This window comes from Oryctolagus cuniculus, chromosome 1 (genome assembly GCF_051225735.1).
Source record: "Oryctolagus cuniculus isolate XC-2025 breed Fujian yellow rabbit chromosome 1, ASM5122573v1, whole genome shotgun sequence".
Taxonomy (NCBI): Eukaryota; Metazoa; Chordata; class Mammalia; order Lagomorpha; family Leporidae; genus Oryctolagus; species Oryctolagus cuniculus.
The window spans coordinates 211,145,156-211,172,528 of record NC_142867.1 but is presented as its reverse complement, the minus strand read 5'-3'; the positions used below and the strand labels follow the sequence as shown (position 1 = coordinate 211,172,528).

Below are 27,373 nucleotides of genomic sequence, written 5' to 3'. Positions count from 1 at the left end.
GTGGCCCAGTCTCTGGGAAAAGTCGCAAACAAGCACAAAATAATTAGAGGAATTCTATTACATCCTCCTGTCTCCTCAGGAGGCAAACAGGGCAGGTAATTACAGGATCTCTTTGGCAGGCTGGGAGAGAAGGAGAATCTGTGAATACCGCAGAAGTCTTGCAGTCATGACGAGGAAAGCTTCCGCTAAGGAGGCCGACAGTGAGGGAACGTGCGTGACATGAAATGAGCGAGCCTGCTCACTTCCTGTAGACCAGGATGTGACTGTCGCAGGTGGCAGGGATGCATTGTGAAGCCGGCGCCTACAGATAAAGCTGCTGTCTGTCTCCTGGGACGTGTGTAACCTTTGAACTAGACTTAGGAGACCATTTCAAGGCGGGAACTGTTCCTCTAACATGAGTGGGAAACCTTTAATCTACCAAGGGCCCCTTGCGTATATAGTATAAAACTTGCAGGCCATACAAAATTATCATCTTTTTGCCTTTGTTGTTTAAGCAATGCAGAGTTGGTTCCTATTTACCATCATTCACACGAACCGGATTCCAGACCAATAGTTTCAGTGTGTAGTTGATTGAACCCATGGATGCAGACTCCACCGATGGAGAGAGCCAGCTGTGCCACATCAGCTCTATCAGGAAGTGTTCTGTGCCACAACAAATAGCCTAAACGGGCTTACTCAATGAAATAAGAAACACTTCTCCCACCGAACAGGAAGTCCAGCAAAGCAGGGCAGACTGAAGTTGGTCATTTCAGTCTGTGAAACATGTCATGGAGGACCCTGGCTCTTTCCGTCTGTCTGTTGTTGCTTCTTCCTCACCGTTGCATTCGTCTTTGGACTGGGTCAAGGTGTTTGAAGCAGTTTTATACTTCACAGCTCAGGACCTCCATGCTAACTTCCCCTCACTGTCATTGGTATCCACAAAGATCCATGTGCGCCTGTATGCACACACAGATGTTTAAAAAATCTTGCTTTCAGGGGTTAAAAAAATTTGAATGTGAATGTTATTAGCAGTGACATGGTTGGATGGATCATGGTCTTTCCACCTGGTGAAATACTCATCTGTTTTGCTGCTGTAAAAATAGTGAGTTAGGGTGGGTGCTGTAGTGCAGCAGTTAAGCTGCAGCTTAGGATACTCGTACATTCTATATCGGACTGTCAGTTTGAGTCCTCCCTCTTCTCCCAATCCAGCTCCCTGCTAATGCTCACCATGGGAGGGAGCAGATGATGGCTCAAGTACTTGGGCGCCTGTCACCCATGTGGGAGATGAAGATGGAGTTCAGAGATCAAAGCCTTGGCCTGACCCAGACCTGGCTGTTACAGGTATTTGGGGAATGAATCAATGGATGGAAGATCGATCGATCGATCGATCGATCTCTCTCACTCTCTCTCTCAGTCACTCTACATTTAAAGTAGAAGAAAATAAATAAATAAACATTTTAAAAAATATAATAAGTTATGGTGGCAACACTGTGGTGCAGAGGATTAAGCTGTTACTTGCAGCATCAGCAACCCATATGGGAGCAGTGGTTCGAGTCCTGGCTGTTCCATTTCTGAAACAGCTCCCTGTTAGTAAGCCTGGGAAAACATGGAAGATGACCCATGCACTTGGGCTGCAGTCACATGGCAGACCTGGGTGGAGTTACTGGCTCCTGGCTTCAGCCAGGCCCAGCCCAAGCTAATGCAGCCATCTGGGGAGTCAACCAGCAGAATGAAGATCTCTTTCTCTTTTTCTCTCTCTCTCTATCACTATGCCTTTCAAATAAATACATAATTAAAAAAACTAAAAAATAATTATTTAGATACTGATACATTGATTTAGAGAGATACTTGCAATATGTTTAGGTGAATAAGCAAACTTCAACATCTGTCCACAGGATGATCTCATTTTTTTTAAAATAAAGAATGTAGTTTTGGTATGTATAAGTACATATGTATTGGGGGCCATGTATAGAAAGCAGAGGAAAATGCAAATATAAATATATAAAACTATGAGTATTAATTATCTTCGTCTATATACACCTAGCCATTAAAAGTGGCTACCAGGTAGATTTAGAATTTAAAGAAATGTTGTGAATCAAATATGATAATTTTGATACAAAATGTTGTTGCTAAACAAACTGCAGGTTTACAAAGGAAATCAAAACACCACTCCTGTGGGGCAGGCATTTAGCCCAGTGGTTAAGGCACCAATTAAGATGCCTGTGCCCCACATCAGAGTATGTGGGTTCATACCTGGCTCTGGCTCCGGACTCCAGCTTCCTGCGAATGCAGACCCTGGGAAGCAGAAGCGATAACTCATGTGATTTGGCCCCAGCCATTCATATGGAAGACCTTGACTGAGTTCTGGGCTCCCAACTCTGGACCAAGCTGAGACCTGGCCATTGTGGGCTTTTGGGGAGTGAATCCATAAATGGGAACTGTTTTTCTCTCTCAGAAAAAGAAAAACACTTGAAAAGACATGAAGAGGCCAGCGATGTGGCATAGTGGGTAAAGCTGCCGCCTGCAGTACTGGCATCCCATATAGGTGCTGGTTCGAGTCCTGAATGCTCCACTTCTGGTCCAGCTCTCTGCTCTGGCCTGGTAAAGCAGTAGAAGATGGCAACTTAAACTATTAAACTTAAACTATTAAACTTAAACTATTTTGATTGCAAATGTCTGAATGTTTTATTTTATTTTAAAGATTTATTTATTTATTTGAAAGAGTCACACAGAGAGAAGGAGAGGCAGAGAGAGAAAGGTCTTCCATCTACTGGTTCACTCCCCATTTGGCCACAACAGCTGGATCTAGGTCGATTTGAAATCAGGAGCAGGAGCTTCTTCCAGGTCTCCCATGCAGCTGCAGGGGCCCAAGCACCTGGGCCATCTTCCACTGCTTCCCCAGGCCATGGTAGAGAGCTGGATTAGAAATGGAGCACCTGGGACTAGAACCGGCACCAAGTCTTGGGCCCCTGCACCCATGTGGGAGACCCGGAAGAAACTCCTGGCTCCTGGCTTTGGGTCAACACAACTCCGGCCCTTGCAACCAGCTGGGGAGTAAACCAGTAGATGGAAGATCTCACTTTCTCTGCCTCTCCTTCTCTGTCTGTGTGATTCTGACTTTCAAATAAATAAATAAATAAATAAATCTTTTTTTTTAAAAAAAGTAGTTTGAGTAGCACTTAGTCTGTTTTCTGTTTCTGTGGCAAATGCCTGACATTGGGTATGTACAAAGAAAAGTGGCTTATTTGGCTCATGATTCTGATGGTGCTGGTGCCTTGCAAGGAACCCCTGGCTTTGTCACAGCCTGGTAGACGGCATTATGATGGGAGTCTGTACAAGAAGCAAGCCACGCATGGGGAAGGGATGACATGGTAAGAGAGGAAGCAAGAGACAAGGGAGTGGCCAACCTCACTCTTCTGTAGCAATCCACTCTCAAGGGAATTAACCAACTTTTGCAAGACCCAACCCACTCCTCAAAACCAAGATTATTCCCTTCACGAGGGTAATCATAACTCAATCACCTTCTACCAGGTTGCACTTTATGAATGTCCTGCCCTCTTTCAGTACTGGAACATTGGGAACCAAGCTCCCAGTCCATGAACCTTGGGGAGACAAACCACATGCAAACCATAGCAGGTGCTTACCTTCTTCTCATCATATGACTTATGACAGAATGAGCACCTTTCCCGATACCTTGATGAACTGCTCTATCCCTCCTAATTTTGGATTAACTGCCAACATGTTACCCTTTGGGCTTTCACTGTCATGAACTATTTCTGAGAGTCCCTTTAATGTAAAATTTGTTTCATTGCCAGTGTCATTTTTCCTGGATCATCTCCATCCCCTCTGTCACATAACTTTCTCATTAATGGTGCTGAAGTTCACCTTCCGTAAGCTTTTCAAGCAAACATGTGTAGGAGGGCCCATATTCCCATGGTCAGCTCTGTCTAGTAAACTGTATTTACATTTCATTGAAAGTTCACTTCCAACATTACCACTCCTCATTTACTTGTAGTGTCTCATCTTGGCCAATCTCCTCTTTTGCTTACCCATTTTCATAAAATGTTACATGAGTCTACCACAGGGAGATCAGGAGACATTACAATCTCTTGGTTTGCTGTCTGAGAGTGAACAGAATAACAGATGTGCAGTGAGCAAGACTGAGCCAACTGTGAAAGAAGTGATGGGATTGGTTACTGATCAAGATGTGCATCTGTTATTTGTGTAGTGATTTGTGTACCGGAAGAGCAAGCAAGGATGATTCACTGTTACTGTAGTGTGGTAAGTGAAAGTTGAACTGTGTTACTAGGAGACTGGCATTATTTAAACCACAGTAACTGAAATTAGTGCATAAAGGAACTGTGTTGAAGAACTGTCTGTATATGTTCGTCATATAAAGTTTGATATCTGATACCCAGGAAGCTCAAAATTAATTCACATTTGTGCAGTAATGACAAGAGCATGCTTTTATGGCCTTGAACAGACGTTATCTTTCTTATATCTGCCATAAGATAGTCTGCAAGAATTTGATCACCATTACACTGTGCATAATATCATGCTGGTCCTGTACATTAGTGATACCATCCTAATTAGGCTTAGAAGGAAGTGGAAAGCAGTCTGGATGTTCTAATAAGACACATGCCTGCCAGGGCTCAGGAGGCAAACTATAATCATCAAAGGCCTTGCTTCATCAGTGAATTTGTAGGGGTTCAGTGGTTTGGAGCTCACCGAGACATCCCCTCTATGATAAGGACCATGCAGTTGCACTTTGCACCATCCCACCACTAAGAGTCACAGCATTTGGTGCTTTGCAATGAGAAGAGGCACTAATACTGCCAATCAGCAGGTTAACGCCCTGACCTGCAGTGCCGGCAACCCATATGGGTGCCGGTTCGAGACCTGGCTGCTCTACTTCCTATCCAGCTCTCTGCTGTGGCCTGAGAAAGCAGTACAAGATGGCCCAGGTCCTTGGGCCCCTGAACCCTCATGGGAGACCCAGAGGAAGCTCCTGGCTCCTGGCTTTGGATCCAGCCTTTGTGGTCAACTGGGGAGTGAACCAGCAGATGGAAGACCCCCCCCCATCTCCTCTCTCTGTATAACTCTGACTTTCAAATAAATAAATCTTTAAAAATAAAAAAAGAATCCTGGGCAGTGGCAAAGGGTTTGATTGGTTTATGGAGCCTTAAAATGGGCATGTTTGGAAGATCCAAGACAAGGAAGCATAGGCAAGAGGCCTGGGCATGGACTCCTGGGAGAAGACACAAAGCATTGGTTCTTTATGTCTCATGGCAATACTTTCTGGAGAGCAGCCATCTGGAGCTTGGTCTGCTCTACTGAACACATAGGATCACGTGTGATTTGGATGTCAGCCAGCCTCTGTCCTTAACCACCACAGTACTTCTGCAGTGGGTTCATTATAGAGTGGTCCTGGTACGAGGATGGGTGTTGTATGTAGGTGCAATGGCCTAAGATCCTGCTCTCATTAATGCTGAGGGAGCTCAACCTGACCAAGTTTGGTGTTAACCCTCTATATGGCACCATCACTAGGCAGCTGATAGCAGTTTAATTACAACAGATCCCTCCCAGCAGTTACAGCAGTAAGCTCTACAGGGCTTTCCATGAAGCCTCTGCATTAAGTCCTTGGTAGAACCTGTGGTTGGTTACCACGCTGAAGGCTTTCTGATGAACAGGGCTTAATGTAGGGCTTGAGTGGATCTGAGCACTGTGAGAGATGCACAGTGTTAGATATCTTGCATATATGGCTCCACATCCTCACATCTTCTCTGACCACATTTTATTCCAGCCATTGTTGTGGCAACTAGTTCTGCGCAAATACATTCTGACAGTGCTTCACTTCATCTGCATCACGTTTTCCTGCCCTGGGACTTCTCTAATGCTGTACTGTGAGATGGTTGTGAAAACTCACTCAGGCATGTGCAACTTGGAAGGGCACGGGAGTGAAAGCCAAATAGGGTCTCCTTTTTCTAGTGGGCATGAGAGCTGGTGGATAAATGGTGAGTAAATGAGGCAAATTTGATGTGACTCTGCAGAAGGTCTTAGTAGGTCAAGCCCTAGTCGTACAGCAGAGACCAACTTGATAATATACTCTTATGTTGCTGTTATCTTCTGTTCCTTTTTCCTGGATCGTTTTCCAAATAAGATGCCTGTACACAGGTCCTTGTCTTGGACTCTACAACTTCTATGGAACGACCCAGAATCACCACAATCCCAGTGAGATTTCTCAATTTAATGTAAATTTCCTGAAGTCTTACCTGCATGTAAAGGTACAATGGAGGTCCATTGTTATGGTCTGGATGTTAGTTCCAGTGTTGAACGTCCCCCAAAAGCCCATGTGTTAAAGGCTTGATTTCCAGGATGGCAATATAGGAGGTGGTTGAACATTTAGGAGGTAGGCCTAGTGGGAGGTCCTCTGGTCACTGGGGGTGTGCCTTTGGAAGGTGGTTCTTATGAAAAAGTTGATACAAAAGCCTAAGTTTGGGCCCAGCCTCTTGCTTCGTGCTTGTCATGTGCTCCTTCCTACACTCAACACTCTGCTTCCCAACCTGGGGCCTTTGCCAAATCCTGCATCATGTCGACTGCGAATCTTCAAAACTGCGAGCCAAACAAACGCTTTGTCTTAATAAGCTGGCTGCCACAGATGTTTCATTATAGAAACGAAAAGGTGACTTATACACCCATAAATACTGATCTCAAGTTATTCCTCTCTGGCTTACACAGTTGATGTCCACCACCTGCAAAACCCCTTGGCAATCATACCTCAGTACCGTCACTGATGCCAAGACCTTAGATGACAACGCTGATGTCTGTGCCAAGTGTGTGCTTTCCCAGATGTGGATACCCTGACCTTCCAGCTCCAGGTGGCTCTGCACTCCATGAATCTTATCTGTGTTGGATTCATAGAGCAAGGAAGAGAATATCCTTCTCCCTCTCAGGACTAATTCTATTCCCCAGGTCCAGTGTACTGGGAGCAACATCCTCATGTCTCCTTTTGATTCTTTCTGGAGCCCAAAGAAATCGACCTGGTTTGTATATCTGGGCCAGGGAGCAATGGGCAAGACAAGTCCTAAACCCTTCTTCCTGTATTCTCTCTTGACACTTTCCAGGCCTTCTACACTGGCTTTCTTCCAAATAACCCCTGACACAGAGAGCCTCTTTTCAGTGGTTTCTTTTTCTTTTTTTTTTCTTCTTTTTTTTTTTTTTTTTTTTTTTTTTTTTTTTTTTTTGCAAGTCCTCTCCCTCCAGACTGTTCCTTTGTTGACTCATCAGAAGGATCTGAAACTCAGCAGTGTGTGTATCTTAGGCTCAAATGGAATCCTTGCACATTTGCTTCCACAATATTAATCTGAGGTTTGCTTAGTAACTGCAATACTAAGTAGAGTGACACATCAATAAGATGCTTCTACCTGTACACTGTGATTTCCAGCGTGACCTGTGCATTTCCTGGCCTCAACCAGCCTTTGGCTACCAAATATATTTCCTTGTGTGATCTAAAATAAAATGACCCACAGTCCCCATCCTTTGAAAATTCTTCCTCTGCTGCATTTTTCTCAGCAGGTAAATTCTCAGTCAAGATATGTTCCACATATCTGTTCTATTGTTCATGTTTATCAGCCATTCATCCCCAGGGTGACCTGCTTCTCCTTTGCTCTCCTCCTAGACCTGCAGGTGGGAAGGAGCCTATGAATAGTTTCTTAGCAATTTGGTAATCACAGATATTAGATTTTTTTTAAAGATTATAAGATTACATTATTCACACAAATTGAGGTGGGTGGAAGTCTCCCACCCTTGCCCAACCTTGCTATGAAGTTCTAATGAAAGCAAGTCTGATCAAACTCTGCCACACAAGCAGACAATTGAGTAACATGCAGTCATCAGCAAGCAAGCGCAGAACAGCTCACACTGTCTATTCTGGAAACTTGATGAAGTCACAGCCTCTGTCTGGCCTTTTAGATGCTCCAGTGAGCACCTTGCCTGAACTCTGTTCACAGGAGACAAAAGCCAAGACAGCAGAGGCAGGATTCTGTCACCCTTACAGTTAACATGAGACACGAGGGAGATTCCACATTGATGGCTACCCACCCATGGCTGCCCAGAGAGCCTTTTAGCAATTAAGTCTCCACAGATTGGCAGAGGTATTCTTTCTGCTCAAAGCCTTGCTCATCGCCTTGCACTCTCACTCATAAGATGCTTTCAATCTCTGGACCCAGATTAAATACATTCACAGTAGTTGTGTGGTTTTGACACTACAAATTATAACTCATTAACATCATAGTATCAATTCCATGGGACATAAGCAACATAAAAATGAAACAATATATAGACATATCAGAGAGCATTACACACAATAAAAATAACTAAGTATTGTTTCATGAAATTTTTGTTTATGTTATACAAGAGTACTTCAGAAAGTTCCTGGAGAACTAGAATTAACATATAGCTTGTTTTAGTGCAAAAAATTTTTGATATCCGTGCATAGTTTTTCATAATATGCATTTCCATGAAATTTTTAGAAATCTTTCATGTATTTGTGGCATATATTTATTAGAATACTATGAAAAATATAACATTTTAAAACTTTTTTTTAAAACTGTGTATCAAAAAGTTAGGAACACTCAAATATTTGAAAATATATTCCACAGGGTGGTGTTATTTAATTTTTAAATCCCACTTGGATACTAGGGGTCCTGTTCCAGATTCACATTTATTTTTTTTTAACTTTTATTTAATGAATATAGATTTCCAAAGTACAGCTTATGGATTACAATGGCTTCCCCCCCATAACGTCCCTCCCACCCGCAACCCTCCCCTTTCCCACTCCCTCTCCCCTTCCATTCACATCAAGATTCATTTTCATTTCTCTTTATATACAGAAGATCAGTTTAGCATACATTAAGTAAAGATTTCAACAGTTTGCTCCCACACAGAAACATAAAAAAGTGAAAAATACTGTTTGAGTACTAGTTATAGCATTAAATCTCAATGTACAGCACACTAAGGATAAAGATCCTACATGAGGAGTAAGTGCACAGTGACTCCTGTTGTTGACTTAACAAATTGACACTCTTGTTTATGGCCTAAGTAATCACCCTAGGCTCTTGTCATGAGCTGCCAAGGCTATGGAAGCCCCCTGAATTCACTGACTCTGATAATTTTTAGACAAGGCCATGGTCAAAGTGGAAGTTCTTTCCTCCCTTCAGAGAAAGGTACCTCCTTCTTTGATGACCCGTTCTTTCCACTGGGATCTCACTCGCGGAGATCTTTCATTTAGGTTTTTTTTTTCCCCCAGAGTGTCTTGGCTTTCCATGCCTGAAACACTCTCATGGGCTTTTCAGCCGGATCCGCATGCCTTAAGGGCTGATTCTGAGGCCAGAGTGCTGTTTAGGACATCTGCCATTCTATGGGTCTGCTGTGTATCTCACTTCCCATGTTGGATCGTTCTCTCCCTTTTTTATTTTACCAGCTAGTATTAGCAGACACTATTCTTGCTTATGTGATCCCTTTGGTTCTTAGTCCTATCATTATGATCAGTTGTGAACAGAAATTGATCACTGGGACTAGTGAGATGGCATTGGTACATGCCACCTTGATGGGATTGAATTGGAATCCCCTGGTATGTTTCTAACTCTACCGTTTGAGGTAAGTCAGCTTGAGCATGTCCCGAATTGCACATCTCTTCCCTCTCTTATTCCCACTCTTATATTTAACAGTGATCACTTTTCAGTTAAGTTTCAGCACTTAAGAAGAATTGTGTATTGATTACAGTATTCAACCAAAAGTATTAAGTAGAACAAACAAAAAAAAATACTAAGAGGGATAACATATCAAGTTGTTCATCAGCAGTCAGGGTGAGGGCTGATCAAGTCACTGTTTCTCCTAGTGTTCATTTCACTTTAACAGGTTTCCTTTTTGGTGCTCAGTTAGTTGTCACCTATCAAGGAGAACAGGTGGTATTTGTCCCTTTGGGATTGGTTTATTTCACTAAGCATAATGTTTTCCAAATTCCTAACAGGGATCACTTTTCAGTTAAAATTTAAACACGTAAGAATAATTGTGTGTTAATTACAGAGTTCAACCAATGGTACTAGAACAAAAAAAAATACTAAAATGGATAAAGTATTACATTGTACATTAGCCATCAGGACAAGAGCTGATCAAGTCACTGTTTCTCATAGTGTCCATTTCATTTCAACAAGTTTCCTCTTTGGTGCTCAGTTAGTTGTTGCCGATCAGGGAGAACATATGATATTTGTCCCTTTGGGACTGGCTTAATTCACTCAGCATGATGTTTTCCAAATTCCTCCATCTTGTTGCAAATGACCGGGTTTAGTTGTTTTTGACTGCTGTATAGTATTCTATAGAGTACATGTCCCATAATTTCTTTATCCAGCCTACTGTTGATGGGCATTTGCGTTGGTTCCAGGTCTTAGCTATTGCGAATTGAGCTGCAATAAACATTAATGTGCAGACAGCTTGTTTGTTTGCCAATTTAATTTCCTTTGGGTAAATTCCAAGGAGTGGGATGGCTGGGTTGAATGGTAGGGTTATATTCAGGTTTCTGAGGAATCTCCAAACTGACTTCCATAGTGGCTTAACCAATTTGCATTCCCACCAACAGTGGGTTAGTGTCCCTTTTTCCCCACATCCTCTCCAGCATCTATTGTTGGTAGATTTCTGAATGTGAGCCATTCTAACTGGGGTGAGGTGAAACCTCATTGTGGTTTTGATTTGCATTTCCCTGATTGCTAGTGATCTTGAACATTTTTTCATGTGTCTGTTGGCCATTTGGATTTCCTCTTTTGTAAAATGTCTATTGAGGTCCTTGGCCCATCTCTTACGTGGGTTGTTTGTTTTGATGTTGTGGAGTTTCTTGATTTCTTTGTAGATTCTGGTGATCAACCCTTTATCACTTGCATAGTTTGCAAATATATTTTTGCATTCTGTTGGTTGTCTCTTCACTTTCCTGACTGTTTCTTTTGCAGTACAGAAACTTCTCAATTTGATGCAATCCCAAATGTTAATTTTGGCTTTGACTGCCTGTGCTTCTGGGGTGTTTTCCAAGAAGTCATTGCCGGTACCTATATCTTGCAGGGTTTTTCCAATGCTCTCTAATACAGATTCACATTTAGACACAACATTTCTCTCTCTTTTCAAGGTTATGGCTCTGGCTAGATACCCACTTACATCACTGGGCAGATACTTGGCATCTTAATCTGCAACATCAGCATTGAGATATACAGTGACTTCACAGCGATCGCCAAGGACAATGGGTGGGTGCTTGTGTTATATTTATGTACCTATTGAACCAGTCCTGGTAATGTTTCAAAACCAAAGTGCATCTGTTTCAGAAATTCTGAGAGCTTTCTCAATCTCCTCGAAATAAAAACATCCAGTGACTTCCAAAAGGCAGTCCCACCAAGGAAATAAAAAATTTTGCCTTGACCAAAGACCAGGTATCAGCATCTTGCCCCACAAACAGACTGTGTACTGCACACCTGTGCTAAGTCACACATTTTCTTTTATGTCAAACATGTTGGAGAGAATGGTTGAAACTTTTCTGATTGCATTGCCTCCTTTTATTTTTTAAAGAATGATGGCTTTTGTGGGAGGAAGAAATCTGTGCTATGCAGCCGAGTTCCCTGGTTTTGTTGGTGTTTTTAAGAACTCTTATTGAAAGGTAGCACTACCCAGGAGTGATTTTTATCTTCTGCCAGCATTTTTATTAGGCAAGTCATCAATGTTCCAAGATCCTGCAGAACTGACAACAGAGTTTGTAGAGATGAAGCTATCTATATGATTCTTTGAACTTGAACTTAAATCCAGGCTTTGCTTAGTAATATGAATAAAAAATTGTGGTTTTGACTGCTAGCATTAAATATGTAAAATTTAAAATGTTAAATATAGAAATAACATAAATGCAAATATATTTAAAATATGTGATAGTGACTAACACTAAACATAAATGAAAATATATATACTATATAGTGTATATATATATTTATACAAGGGCTGGCAACAAGTTCATGGTGGGGCTGGCATTGTGGCATAAGCAGGTAGGGCTGCCCCCAGCAATGCCAGCATCCCTTATGGGTGCCTGTTCATGTCCCATCTTCTTTACTTCCAATCCATTTCCTTGGGAGCTGCTAATAGTCTGGGAAAAACAGCAGAAGATGACCCAAGTGTTTGGGCCCCTGCCACCAATGTGTGAGATTGGATGGTGCCTTCTGGCTTCTGCCTGGCCCAGCCCTGGCTGTTGTGGCCCATTTGGGGAGTGAATCAGTGGATGGCAGAGCTTTCTTTCTCTTTCTCTCCCTCTCTCTCTGTAACTATGACTTTCAGATAGCTAAATAAATAAATATTTTTAAAGGATTGTGAGAAAATGGAGTTAAAAGATATATTTTGGTGCAGAAAAATTAATTGATATCTAACATAGTTTTTTCATAATATATAATATATGTTTTTGGTGAACTTTTTGAAAACCCCTTGAATGCATGAATTGCAAAAATTTTTGCACCAAAATAAATATATTTTTAAAAAGCTAATCCTCCGCCTGTGGCGCTGGCACCCCGGGTTCTAGTCCCAGTTGGGGCACCAGATTCTGTCCCCAGTTTCTCCTGTTCCGGTCCAGCTCTCCGCTGTGGCCTGGGAAGGCAGTGGAGGATGGCCCAAGTGCCTGGGCCCTGCACCCGCATGGGAGACCAGGAGGAAGTACCTGGCTCCTGGCTTTGGATCGGCGCATCAGGCCAGCTGCAGCGCGCCAGCCGTAGCGGCTATTTGGGGGGTAAACCAACAGAAAAAGGAAGGCCTTTCTCTCTGTCTGTCTCTCTCTCTTACTGTCTAAATCTGCCTGTCAAAATAAATAAATAAATAAAAAATTTTAAAAATGTGTTTATTTTTATTTATGTATATAAAAGAGACAGAGAGAGAGAGAGAGAGAGAGAGAGAGAGAGATTTCCATCCACTAATTCTTTTCTCAAATGACCGCAACAGTTAAGGCTGGGCCAGGACAAAGCCAGGAGCCAGGAACTCTATTCATGTCTCCAATCTGGGTGGCAGGGACCCAGATAGTTGAGCCATCGTTTGCTGCCTCCCAGGGTGCACATTAGCAGGAAGCTAGATCACAGGCAGAGGCGTAACCTGCTGCACCGCGATGCCTACCCCTAAATGCATCTTTTAACTCCATTTCCCATGAGCTTTTTGAAGAAATCTAATATACATTTTAACAGATATATGTATTTATGCATTTAAAAACCAGTTGAAGACTGTCATTTGTCAAAGCAGTGAATGAAAAGCCAGTTTGTGTTGCCAGTGAGTCATTCCAAAGGAAGGGCACATTTAGTTCAGGCAGGAAGAAAACGTGCTGAGGTCTGAGTAGAAATTGGTGAAAGAGGGAGTTCATCAAGAGTGGCACAAGGTCAGATCTTCCCCCAGAAACCATATGGAAAGGGATTTGTGATGCCTGCAGCAGAAGTTGAGGAGTAAAGAGAGCTGGAGGCCCGTGCACTGGTGTTAGAGGAGCGGAAATGGTGCAATTTGTAACAAGAGTCTGGGCACCGGGGACCCAGGAAGTGACTCAGAGGGTGATGGCGATGAGTCATGTGAAGTTGTGGCAGCTGAACCCAGGAAAGGCTGGGACACGCTAATGAAGCACATCACGCTTAGGGCTGCCAATGGATAATGGGTGCCCTCACTTAACACGTTGGCACAGCGTGAAAAATAGCCTGTTGAGACAGCCCTGTGTTCTGTTCCAAAAAACAAAATAGTCCACTTTTTCCATAAGACCTCACAGTTAACACCTTTTATTTTTCAAAATCAGGAAAACTGAGAAATACATGCCTTTCATAATTTGTATTTTTTGATGTGTACCCTCATTAAAAAAAAGAAATGAAGGGGATATTCCACAATTAAGCACATTTTCATTTCTTCAACGTACACTGTGTAGCATATGATGCAATGTATAGGAAGCCTGTTATATTTATCCTTGGACATGTGTGGTCCACTCCTGCTGTGTTGGATGCTGAATGAGGGTCAAAGGGCAGAGGGCATGGCAAGAAGTGTCAGAGAGCTGCAGATGTGCAGGCAGGATGGCGATGCAGAGGCCAAGGGAAGCCGTAGACGTCCACCATCTGGCTTCACATCTGAGCTCTGCACTTTCTGCCTGGGCCTTATTTTCATCTGCTGGAAGTCTAGTGCAGGGAGACACAGACTGAGGAAGAGGGGTGGCAGACTAAGCGTTGTAACACGTATGTAACCAAGCTTCTAACCCTCGTATGGCATTCCTGCTTTCAATTGTGTTTTCCCTCCTCCAGACAGGAGACAATGAGTTTTCTGTCTGGAAGAGCAGTAGAGTTATGGAGGGGAATCTAGAAATCCACCTTCCCAAGAATTTTCAACCTATGTTGTGCTCTCTTCCCTCAACATTCACTTACAGAGATACCTTAAACCATCAGTCTATAGTACTTAAGAGCGTTCTGTCATTTTATCATGGTGGTTCTTTGCTCATCCTGTAATTCAATTGTTTAAGTTCAATTATTTGAGTTGGTTGGACTGGGCTGGTTGTGTATAAATACATAGAGGTTAAGAATATGGATCGCGGCCAATGCCGCGGCTCACTAGGCTAATCCTCCACCTAGTGGCGCCGGCACACCGGGTTCTAGTCCCGGTCAGGGCGCCGGTTTCTTTCCAGTTGCCCCTCTTCCAGGCCAGTTCTCTGCTGTGGCCCGGGAAGGCAGTGGAGGATGGCCCAAGTGCTTGGGCCCTGCACCCCATGGGAGACCAGGAGAAGTACCTGGCTCCTGCCATCGGATCAGCGTGGTGTGCCGGCCGCAGCGCGCCAGCCAGGGCGGCCATTGGAGGGTGAACCAACGGCAAAAGGAAGACCTTTCTCTCTGTCTCTCTTTCTCACTATCCACTCTGCCTGTCAAAAAAAAAAAAAAAAAAAAAAAGTATGGATCGCGGACCAAGTCTCAAATGCTGACCGCCTCTCACAAGTCATAAGACTTGGGGGCAGTTAAGCAACCGCTGTGTGCCTCTGTTTCTTCAGTTGTGAAATGAGGTTAATGACTGTAAACACCTCACTAGGTTTTGGTGAGTACAGCATCCCTCAGGAGGACGTTCTAAGTCTTCATTAGCTATCATCCTCATTATTATGCTGAAGAGAGGCAGCATTGCATATAGTGGATTAGGCAATGGCCTACAGCCAGACTGGACCTGAATCCGGGCCGAGTGACCTTGGGCAAGGCCTTTGCTTTCCCATTTGCCTCAGTTTTTCCATTTGTAAAACAGGGATAGCAAGAGAACCACCTTGGTAGGAGCTGAGCAAGGATGCAGTGAATTAAGATGCTTACCATTCCCAGAACAGTGCCTGGCAGATAATATACAGCCTTGCCATCCATGATTATGACTGAGTTTTTTTTTTTTTTGCATGTTTATTTATTTACTGTGTTTTCAATCTAGCATTGTGCCTGGCCCATACTAGGTACTCATTAAGGGGCTGTTAAAAACACAGATGAGCCGGCGCCGTGGCTCACTAGGCTAATCCTCCACCTAGTGGCGCCGGCACACCGGGTTCTAGTCCCGGTCGGGGTGCCAGATTCTGTCCCAGTTGCCCCTCTTCCAGGCCAGCTCTCTGCTGTGGCCAGGGAGTGCAATGGAGGATGGCCCAAGTGCTTGGGCCCTGCACCCCATGGGAGACCAGGAGAAGCACCTGGCTCCTGCCTTCGGATCAGTGCGGTGCATGGGCCACAGCGCTCCGGCCGCGGCGGCCATTGGAGGGTGAACCAACGGCAAAGGAAGACCTTTCTCTCTGTCTCTCTCTCTCACTGTCCACTCTGCCTGTCCAAAAAAAAAAAAAAAAAAAAAAACCACAAATGAGTGAATTGGTGCAGTTTAATTCAGTGGACTTCGATGTGGATATTGGCTGTGCTTAGCACTGCAAGTTGGCCCAATACACGTAGACTTGCCTATGCCACTAGTATGTGGCCTTAGACGAGGCGTGGACATTAGCTATCATCTCCAGCTCCTTCTCCCATTCTGCCCCATGGTATTCACTGTTAAAGGGACAGCCTAAGGGACATGAGGTCATGACAGTCTCCCGAATCAGCTCTTTGCTTCTCCATGTCCATTCTGAAGTCACCGTACATTCCCAAAGGGCAGAAATCAAAGGAGGAAACACGCTTACAGACACAAGGACGATCAGCCCCCATGCATTTCCAAGGGAACATTTCTGCTGGAGAGAAACACACTGGCCTCTGAATGCCCGGGCAGGGCTACAGGGTGGAGAGTGGACCTGAGAGCAAGAAGGCTCGCCTGCTAGCCCAGAGATGGAGCTGTCTCTGCCTGGGCGGCAGCAGCCGTTCCGCCCCTTCATAAACATCAAGACACAAAATAATGGAATGTTTAGTCTGAGTAATACATTAAGGAAATCAATTAGGCCCACATGCAACTTTCTAAGATTTTAATTACAGTACTTAGGGTACCACACTAGAGCAGTTTGTCAGGAACATAATTTGTTAATGAATAACAACTGACACAGTGAATTAGTCGGGATTGTAATTAGCTCTTGCTAGCCATCCATTGGAACCCTGATGAAAAGGCAGTCAGAGAAAGAGGGGGAAATCAGCTGTAAATGATAACCTTGACAGCTCTATCTGGGCTGCGTCCTTGATGCCAGGGTACCCAGAGGGGGCTGGGTAAGACCCTGTGCACGTTGTGAGCCAAGTGTGGTCTTCAAAAGAGCAGCCGGCAGCCTCCCCTAGGAGCTTATGGGAAATTTGGAATCTTGGGCTCTACCCCATGCCTACTAAATCAGAAGATGTGGTTGAAGATGTGCTGGTAACTCATAAGCACATTTAAATTTCAGAAGCACTGGCTGGGGACAAAGCCCACAGGTTCAAAATCAAACAGATCTTATTGTAGCTCCTAACATGCCTACCCATTCCCTGGAAAAGTGTTCTTGGGCCACTGATGAGTCATTTTTAGCCTCAGTATCCTGCTCAGTAAGTTGGACCTACTAACAGCTACACTGCAAGGTTGCTGTAATGATGGGGTGGCACCTGTGTGTGCCTCCACACAGTGGGTGAACAATGAATGAATGACAGCATAGGAGAACTCAGCACAGCTTCCCAAGACTGGGCCTGAATGAAGAGAACCAAGTGCTTCTCTGGCCTAGCTCACTTCTGTGAGGCTTCTCTGCAAATCTCTGAGTGCCTTCACCTTTCCCATCTTCCCATTCTACAGTAGGGTGAGACTAAGAAAAAAGATATAATATTACAAATTAGAATATTAATTTACGAAAAAACATTTTTAAAGACTAAATATAAAATAACCACATTAGCCAGAGAATATGCTAAAATTAGATTCAAGTGATATTGACACTTTAAGGTGGTCAAATGACCAAATAAGAAAATGTGATGAGGGGCCAGTGTTGTGGCACAGAGGGTTAAGCCGCTGCCTGCAAAACTGGCATCTCTTATCGGTGCCAGTTCAAGTCCTGGCCTGTTCCACTTCTGATCCAGTTCCTGTAGAAGATGTCTCAAGTGTTTGGGCCCCTGCACCCATGTGGGAGAGCTAGATGAAGCTCCTGGCTCCTGGCTCCTGGCTGTGGTCTGGTCCAGCCCTGGCTGTTGTGGCTATTTGGGGAGTGAATGAGCAGATGGAAGATCTCTCTCTCTCTCTCTCTCTCCCTCTCTGTAACTCTGCCTTTCAAATAAATAAAATAAATTCAAAAAAGAAAAGGGAGAAAACATGACACGATGAGATGCAATAGTGGGAGGTACTGTTCTATGTCCTCACATTCTATTCCCCAGCAAGGGAGGCCTGGGGAATAGAATGGCCGTGAGCTTTCCTCCCTAGAATCGTGAAGACGGAGCTCTGTATTTGAGGGTCATATCTTTTGCATGACAGTACTTGGCATGTGATTCACAGAGGCTAGATTCTTGACAGCATGTGAAACTTGAAAATACGCATGTGGAAGAAATTGCTCATGAGAAAATGTTTCTCTAAGCTTCCTCACCAGCTCAAAAGAAGTACTGGAAAGACCTCTACCTAAGTCTTTTATCACACTGAGTGCTGAAATGTGTGCAGTCACTGCTGTGCCAGGCCTCTTACAGCAAACGGTGATCATGTGCCAGCTCACTGTGTGACAGCTGAAGGAGTCCTGGGGACATCCACAAGGGGAAATTGGGTAAATACAGGGAGAGTAAAATACTGAGAAAGATATTACACATTGTGTTAGCACAAGATATCTAGAGTAGTATCATTGTTTTAAATTTATTTATTTATTTGAAAGGCAGAGTTACAGAGAGGCAGAGGCAGAGAGAAAGGTCTTCCATCTGCTGGTTCACTCCCTAAATGGCCACAACAGCCAGAGCTGAGCTGGTCCGAAGCCAGGAGCCAGGAGCTTCCTCCAGGTCTCCCCCGCGGGTATAGGGGCCCAAGGAGTTGGGCCATCCTCCACTGCTTTCCCAGGACATAGCAGAAAGCTGGATCGGAAGTGGAGCAGCCAGGACTTAAACTGGCACCCATATAGGATGCTGGCACTGCAGGTGGTGGCTTTACCCACTATGCCACAGCACAGGCTCCATAGGGTATTATTATTTTTAAAAGGAGTTTGCTTTTAGAAATATAACTTTTTATATCATTTGACTCTTAAAATGGCTATATTCAATTTCTTTGAAGATTTATTCATTTATTTGAAAGACAGAGAGACAGAGCGAGAATCTGCCATCCTCTGGTTCACTTCCCAAACGGTTGCAGCGGTTTTTGGGACTGGGCTAGGCTGAACCCAGGAGTCAGGGGCTTCATGCAGGTGTCCTGTGTGGGTGAAGGGGCCCAAGCACTTGCGCCATTTTCCACTGCTTTCCCAGGTCCATTAGCAGGGAGCTGGATTGGAAATGGAGCAGGAGGGACTTGAACTGGCACCTGTATGGGATTCTGGCATTACAGGTGGCAGCTTAACCTGCTGCACCATAGTTTGGCACAACTTTCTGATCAGAAGTTTTTAATAATGATCTCTTCAAGTTTTGGATATTCACTTTCACCAAGGAGGTCACAAAAAGGTCTTTGAACCATTGTTTTACAACTATTTTAAAAATTCATAGTAGTTGAAATTATATTTAGGACTCTAACAGCCCATCCTTTTATTGACAAATTCAATGTTGAAATTTCTTGTGATATTGCAAGTGTTTTTTCCAATCTAATCAACCTTTTCATATCTGTTCCTCCAAGGTAATCATATGGCTCTAGTTTGTAAGTTTTCACGTATCATTAGAGTAGTCACACTGCAGATGACTTGGATGCCACTAGCACTGTGGGATGTACAGATGGGTCCCACTCATCTTGAGCCACTCTCTGGAGAGCTCCTTATATGGCTGCTCATGGTCAGGGCAGGGCTGACCAATCCAGGGCTTCCAGCAGCCACAAAGTTTTGGGGGTTTAAGGTCTTATGGCACACATGCAGTGTGTGTGGCACACGACTTGGCCATTTGGGAAGTTTTGGATTACTCAGCGGCAGGAACCAAGCCATCTTCTTTCTCTTTCACTTCTTGAATCTATGCAGGGTGGTCTCTCTTGTCCCTTCCTCTTCCTGCTGCAAAAGTTGTTTAAAAAGCTGGGGTCCTTCTGAAATCAGTGTTTGTTTTTTCCTCTCAATTGACACCCCGGCCTTGTTCATCATTCTCACCCCATGCTAGGATGGCTGGGTTACTCAGCCCTTGATCTCAGGTCAGTGTGGTCTTTTTGGTGGTGTGACAGGCTCCACTTCCTCAGGAAGTTACGGAGTGCTGCTTTGCATTGCTCTGTGCTCCAGCTGCGATGCATCTCACCCTGGGGTCTGGGGAATGGAAGAGGAACATGGTCAATGAGTGAGAAGCAACAGGCTTTGGGCCTCATCCGTATTCTTTGTTCTCTTACCAGGGGTTTGTATTGGCATGTCCAACAGTTGAAGAGCTATTATTGTAATTTATTTGGTCATTATAGATTAAGCAGGAGGTTTTAGTTGATACAACAAAGGCCATAGGGAGAAATTACAGAGAAGTTAATTTAGAACCCACAGCTCACCAAACTTCTAGTCATGTCAAGAATGGAGTAGAGAGAGTACAGATTTCAGGAAAATTCAAGAGGATTTCTTTGGAGGCAGTTTTGGCTTTGCTTGAGTCCTTCCCCATCCAAGGAGGAGGGTGAAGAGAGCAGCCTCTTCCTTTACAATATCAAGGGAGAGGAGTTAATATGGGACCTATGGAGAGCAGTTTGGGGAACACACAGGCTCTTGGTTTGATCCCCACATTCTTACCCACTCAGAAAGTCAGAGATGAGAATGATTCCTACTTGGAGATTGCCTTTGCTCCCACATTGTGCCTGGGCAATGAGACTAGGTTCTCTGGCGAGCACGGGTGGGTTGTCTTCTAATCAAAGAAGGTGTTATCAAAGAAGGAGGCATGGCTTCGGCAGAGGATGCTCCTGGATTCCCCGAGTCAGAGGAGGGTAATGCCAGACCTGGGCTTCCACCTGGGTCACGGGCATTGTCGAGGGGAGCCCACCCGTGAACAGCCCCAGAAAACCACTTGGAAATCTTCTTGGCCCCTGGGACTTGGTAGGGCCAGTCAGGGGTAACATCTTCTGCAATCCTTAGCTTTTCTTCTTACCACTCAGACCTCGCCGACCCTGCCTGATCCCAGCCTGGAAGGGTCAGAGGCTGCAGCTGGTTCCCTGAAGACAGGCGCGTTGGTAGGTGGAGGAGTGACAGTGACAGCCTTCCTTCACCTCTCCTCCAGCCCTGTGCTCTCCCAGGAAGGCTGTCTCTGGGAAGGAGGGCAAAGTCTTAATTTCCAGAGATTTGATAGCACCCAAGACTGGGTGTCACAGTGCTGGAATTTATATGGCATTTGCTGCTCTAAGCGGCCATCAGGCGTTTGATCAGGAAGTGATCAGAAAAATCAAGAGATTGCCTGAGCTTTTATCCCCTCCCACCCCCCACCCCCGGGTATGTTTTCGAGTTCCCCTCCAAAACTGGATATTCAAGTAATTTGTCTATAGGTCTGTGAACGCCCTGAGGGCAGGAATTGCCTTGTTCACTGCTAAATCCACAACATCAGGCTTGTGTTTGAGGAGGAACAGGTGCCAATAAATTATTTCCCTTCCCCATCACTGCATAATCTGTAGCCTTCACTGGGCAGGTTTCCAGCTGCTCCCATTCAGTCTTATCAGGAGAGCTCTTGAACAGATCAATTACCCTTTCTTTGCTGCCAGCCTCATTCCGAGGTTTGTCTCTCCAATTCTCAAAACACTTCGATTTTTAAAATTGTACTGAAAAGAGGAAGAAAATGACTTTCCAAGGTCAGGTAGTGGAGTTGGTGGGTCAACTTGGAAAGAAATAGATGAGTTCTGAGATATGTGAAACTTTGTCCACAGAAATCAAACTGTCCTATTTCTGATCTTTCCACCTCACTCAGTGACTTGTTATTGTTGTTATTGGAACAGAACATTCATTATTCAGACCGTGGGTACAAGAGTGAAATGGCCTGGATCTGGAAATAAAGGCGATTTGCTACTCACCAGCCACCACCCTTGCCATCAAACAGTCGTTGGTTTAAATGAAAGCAGCCTGGGCCCATGGCTGCCCCTGTCCTGGCAGGGAACTACTTGTTTGGGGCTGTAGTTTTTCCTTTCTTCAGTGCCTGTTTTGAAAAATGCTCTCCATTTTCATCTTATTTATTTTTATTTATTTATTTATTTTGACAGGCAGAGTGGACAGTGAGAGAGAGAGAGACACAGAGAGAAAGGTCTTCCTTTTCTGTTGGTTCACCCCCGCAATGGCCACTGCGGCTGGCGCACTACGCTGATCCGAAGCCAGGAGTCAGGTGCTTCTCCTGGTCTCCCATGCAGGTGCAGGGCCCAAGCACTTGGGCCATCCTCCACTGCCCTCCCAGGCCACAGCAGAGAGCTGGACCAGAAGAGGAGCAACCGGGACAGAATCTTGCACCCCAACCAGGACTAGAACCCAGGGTGCTGGCACCGCAGGCAGAGGATTAGCCTAGTGAGCCGCGGCACCGGCCTTCCATTTTCATCTTAACCTGTGATTCCTGCTTCCCTTGCAGCCCAGCCTCCCACCAGGTTCCCTTGATCTGGGGTTCTTTCTGCATCCTTTCCAGTTTATCCTCCAGACAATATATTTCCTCAGTTTACTTCTGGTCTCCATATCAAGAGCTCCCAGGGGCCGGTGCTGTGGCATAGCAGGTAAGCTACTGCCTGCAGTGCCAGCATCTATTCTGGGTGCCAGTTCAAGTCCCTGCTGCTCCACTTCAGATCCAGCTCTGCTATAACCTGGGAAAGCAGTAGAAGATGGCCCAAGTCCTTGGGCCCCTGCACCCGCATGGGAGACCCATATGAAGCTGCTGGCTCCTGGCTTCTGATTGGCACAGCTCTGGCCATTGCAGGCATCTGGGGAGTGAACCAGTGGATAGAAGACCTCTCTCTCTTTCTCTGCCCCTGCCTCTCTGTCACTTTGCCTTTCAAATAAATAAATAAATCTTTTTAAAAAAATTGAAAAGGAAATACCAAGATTTTCTGTATACCATCTGCCTCTGCACATGCATAGCTGCCCCCGTTATCATTATCCCCCAGCAGGGCGGGGCACTTCTGCCGACGGATGACCCAACACTGACATGGCATCATTACCCCCAAGTCCACAATTCCAGTATGCTTCACTCCTGGTGTGTGCATCCTTTGGGTTTATACAGATGTGTGATGACCTGTAACCCTCCTTTGGCAGCATACCGAGTGTTTTCACTGTCCTAAAGTTCACCTGTGCTCTGCCTAGTCACCCCTCCCTCCTCAATTCAATTTCTTTAGATTCAGTTTCATCATCTGTTAAGAGAAAAATAACAATGATCTCTCTGGTTCTATTTATAGATTAAATGATAGTACACGTGAAAATGTCCACAATGGCAGCAGATGCATGGTATGGGCTCGGAGCCCTACTGTGGTTTCCTTCCTCCATTGAGAGTGGTGACTACAGCATATGCCTCTTTATGACACAGTGGCTCCTAGCATCCAGCCTTGTGCAGAGTCATGGCTCAGTAAATATTTGCTGGAAGAGTGAATGAATAAGTGAGAGGTAGGAAGGAAGGAAGAAAGGAAAGAAGGCAGAAAGCAAGGGAGAGAGAAAGGGAAAAAACAGAAAATGAAGATTGGCCATGTTTGTCTTCTTTGTAATGCAGGGTTAATAGATACTTCAACTCAAAGAGACGTATCTCTAAAGAGACTACTGGATATTTCACTTCTATCTAATCCTGTGTAATATTTTCAGCAGTAGCTATTTTGACATTTAGAAAGGAGGGCTTGTTCAGAGTTCTTAATGTCTAGAATCTGGGAGTTGATATCCCAGTGGTGCCATCTCTGTCAAAGAAAATATTATTGGGCCGGCACTGTGAAGTAGTGGGTAAAGCTGCCAACTATGGCGCTGGCATCCCATATGGGCCCCGGTTCACATCCCAGTTGCTCCACTTCCCATCCAGCTCCCTGCTGATGTGCCTGGGAATGCAGTGGAGGATGGCCCAAGTCCCGGGGCCCTGCACCCATGTGGGAAACCAGGAAGAAGCTCCTGGCTTCTGGCTTCAGGCTGTCCCAATCCTGATTGTTGTGGCCATTTGCAATAGAAAAGAGAAATCAAGTCCAACTCAAAAAGGACAAGTTGAGACTTATAGCCAGACAGTAGTGTGAAGGGATTGTGATGGAAAATTACCAAGGGGAGACATCAAGGTTGGAAAGATTCTTACTAAACTCAGCTTGCAGCCGGCGCCGTGGCTCAATAGGCTAATCCTCCACCTTGCGGCGCCGGCACACCGGGTTCTAGTCCCGGTTGGGGCGCCGGATTCTGTCCCGGTTGCCCCTCTTCCAGGCCAGTTCTCTGCTATGGCCAGGGAGTGCAGTGGAGGATGGCCCAGGTGCTTGGGCCCTGCACCCCATGGGAGACCAGGAAAAGCACCTGGCTCCTGGCTCCTGCCAGGATCAGCGCGGTGCGCCGGCTGCAGCGGCGGCCATTGGAGGGTGAACCAACGGCAAAGGAAGACCTTTCTCTCTCTGTCTCTCTCTCACTGTCCACTCTGCCTGTCAAAAAAAAAAAAAAAAAAAAAAAAAAAAAAAAAAAAAAAACTAAACTCAGCTTGCAGGATTCTTGCTGAAGGCGGCAAAGATTTAGGCATCAAAGATGGGGGATAAAGAACTTGATCAGATGTCAAAGGGTGATCAGATATCAAGTATGAGGGATTCTCACTAAACTGACTTAGCAAGATTCTTGCTAAAAGTGCATGAAGCGGACTGAAGACTGGATGGAGATCAAGGTTGAAGTCAAGTGCTTAGGAGAGCCTCACTAAGCTTTGGTCAAGGAGACCCAGTCTTTGTCACCTCTCTCTTATCTCACCGGAAGCAAAGTCTCTAAAGCCATCTGTTTCAATCAAACAGGGAAATGTAGGGATATCAGGAATATTCCTATCTCTGGTTTTTTGTTTGTAAGGGGGATAGAGCAACTATGTTTCCTCCCAACTACCTTGGTGGACAATTTCATTTTCCATGGTTATTATAGTAAATAACTGCAAACCTAGTGGATGAACACAACAGAAATGGATTTTCCCAAAGTTCTGCAGGCCGGAAGCCTGAAATCCATATTGTGGGGCTAAAATCAAAGTACTGCCACAGAGCTGTGCTCCTTCTGGGGGCTCAAAGGAGAATCAGTTCTTCATGCTCTCCTGTCTGGAACCTCCCTCTGCCTTCCTCTTTAAGAATACACGTCATTACATTTAGGGCCCATCCAGATAATCAGGATAATCCACCCATCTCAGGATTCTTAAACATCTGCAGAGACCTTCTTTTCAAATAAAGCCATATGGACATATACCTGAATAAAACGTCACATTTTAGAGTGGACATTTTTCAGTCTGCTACAGCTAGCCAAAAGAGTTGTGAGAACCAGGGAGTACTTCATGATTCTCAATTGAATCCAAAGATTTATTCATAATAAAATGATCCTCAAGGTTATTTCAGTTTGGTTGCTCTAGAGTTTTGTTGCATTGAACTTGGCCTGCTAGACCTTTCCACATGCACATGTAGTAAGTATTAAATGTAACAGAATTAATGTTTTCCTTTTCACAAACTTGTGCCTCCCCTGCTCTTTCATATGTGGGTAAGGAGCAACACCATGCATCCGGCAGCTCAAGTCAAAAGCCTAGTATGGCCACACGCTCTTTTCTTATCCTCTCAATCCATTTGTGATCTTCAGCTAACAGTCCTGCATGGGATCCACCAATCAGAACACAGTCAGTCAATAAAACCCTCTTGGGGGGGTCTCTGCCATGCCAGGCACTGGTATTTCAGTACCTAGTGCAAAGTAAATGCAATGTTGTTACACTGCATTGTGTAGGGACTGACAATATGGAAAGAGTCTGAACATGTTTGTTAGAAATGTAATTTCTTTTCCTATGTTTTTGCTCCATGGTTGGTTGAATCTGCAGGTGCAGAACCCATGGATACTGAGGGCCAGCTCTCCACATTCTTATCATGACCTACAAGGTGCACCCTCATTGGCCTTTTCTGCTCCAGTCCCGTCCTCTCTACTCTCTTTCATTATCCCCAATAGCTTTCTTTCTGTATCTTCTCTCCTCCTCTCACAATCTTGGCACTTTAGTTCTCTTTTGAATGCTATGCTTGCCTACATTTTGCATGCCTGTCTCTTCACTAGGGTTAAAATCAAAAGTCAAAGCTGCCCTCCTCCATTTTTTGTAATGAGATTCCACTTAGGCTATATCTCTTCATTCACTAAATCTTTTATTACTATAAACTTGGCATTCTGAGGCCAGCATTCTGGCGAAGCAGGTAAAGCCATAGCCTGCAATGCTGGCATCCCATATGGACTTGGTTCAAGCTGCTTCACTTCTGATCTAGCTCCTTGCCAATGCACCTGAGCAGCTGAGGATAGCCCAAGTCCTTGGGCCCCTGCACCCACTTGAGAGACGTGGAAGAAATCCTGATTCCTGGCTTCAGATTGGCCCAGTTCCAGCCTTTGTGGCCATTTGGGGAGGGAACTCACAGATGGAAGAATCTCTGTCTCTTCTTCTCTCTCTCTCTATAACTGCCTTTCAAATAAATACATTTTAAACACACACACACACACACACACACACAGCTTGGCTTTCTGCTAGGTACCCAGGGTACACAAATAAATAAGACCTAGTTGGTCACTTCTGGGTCTTCAGTAGTGTAAAATAGGCCACAAAATTCTTAAGACCTGAAGATATTTATGGAACAACGTAGAACTGCACTGGAAGTCTTGTAAGAGTGCAGAGGAGGATGTAACTATTAATAACAGGGCCTGGGGAAATCGTGGAAAAATCATGGAAGGTTCTACAGAGTAACTGACTTTACCTGGATAATTATAGAGAAGAATTATTGGTTTAGAATGAATAAACTGAAATGTATTATTCTGTTCTGATTAAGACCAAAGATGTATCTATGTTTTGTAAATACTTAAACATGAGGTATTCTTGGGGCTGGTGTTGTGATGTAGTGGGTAAACTGCCACCTCCAATACCAACATCCCATATGGGTCTTGGTTCTTGTCCCACCTGTTCCAGTTATGATCCAGCTCTCTGCTAATGGCCTGGGAAAAGTAGTGGAGAATGGCCCAAGTGCTTGGGTCCCGACACTCACATGGGCGACCTGGATGGAATTCCAGGCTCCTGTTTTCGGCCTTGCCTATCCCTGGCCCATTGCAGCCATCTGAGAAGTAAACCAGCTGATGGAAGATTTCTTTCTCTCTGTCTGTCCCTCTCTCTGTGTAACTCTGACTTTTAAACAAACAAATAAAGCTTTTAAAAAAATTATAATTGATGTAGTTGTGGTGGTGGTACAATCATGAATGTATTAAAAATGAGGTATTCTTGATTTTCAGGCACTATTTTGATGGGCATTATGTACATCCGAAGTAGATTTCTCCGCTTTGTAATGCAGGGCAGGAACTGGAGCACTTCTTGTGTACTTGACTTTGCAACAAAGTTCGATATGGCAAGGAAGAGATCTTAGAGCGGATGGACTCTGGTTTCTCCAGTTAAAATGAGGTAAGTGGGAGGTTTCGGTCACACAACTGCCCTTGTGTCTGTTTTTAATCTCTGAAAGTGATAGTGGGTCCGTCATCCCTCGAATAGGTAGGCACATTCCTAATTGCCCTTCTGATTGCTCAGGAAGGCAAGTGTCTTCCTAATCAATCTTTGTAGAGATAGGGAAGAAGAGGAAAAAGTCTAAAAATCACACTCTTCTTCTGTAGTTAGCGTAACCATTCCGACAGCAGGGTTTCATATTTCTCTTTGTGAATAGTCACCAGAATGTG

The 27,373-nt window shown here is 44.5% G+C and overlaps 1 long non-coding RNA gene across 1 annotated transcript in view; it reads left to right on the top strand.

The window, feature by feature from the left end:
• The window catches only part of LOC103348288 (uncharacterized), a 78,480-nt gene extending 51,376 nt beyond the window's left edge, over window positions 1-27,104 (top strand). The window contains exon 3 of the long non-coding RNA XR_016224750.1: window positions 26,939-27,104. This is a non-coding gene — a long non-coding RNA (uncharacterized LOC103348288). The remainder of the gene's footprint in view (window positions 1-26,938) is intronic.
• The last annotated feature ends 269 nt before the right edge of the window (window positions 27,105-27,373 follow it).